The sequence below is a fragment of the Scylla paramamosain genome, chromosome 3, assembly GCF_035594125.1.
Source record: "Scylla paramamosain isolate STU-SP2022 chromosome 3, ASM3559412v1, whole genome shotgun sequence".
NCBI lineage: Eukaryota > Metazoa > Arthropoda > Malacostraca > Decapoda > Portunidae > Scylla > Scylla paramamosain.
This window is the reverse complement of record NC_087153.1, coordinates 34,398,022-34,398,291: the sequence shown is the minus strand read 5'-3', so window position 1 is coordinate 34,398,291 and position 270 is coordinate 34,398,022.

Here is a 270-nt window from a genome sequence, read left to right as displayed (position 1 = left end):
ATATTATTATTGTTATTATTATTATTATTATTATTATTATTATTATTATTATTATTATTATTATTATTATTATTATTGTTGTTGTTGTTGTTATTATTATTATTATTATTACTATTACTATTGTTGTTGTTGTTGTTATCATCATCATCACCATTTTTATCATTATTTGAAGACAAGGAATAAAACAACAATATAACCACAGAACCCAACGAATCAGAAGACCACAAGAATCCCTCGATGCCCTGCTGGACCTTCAGCCGCAGCCCACAT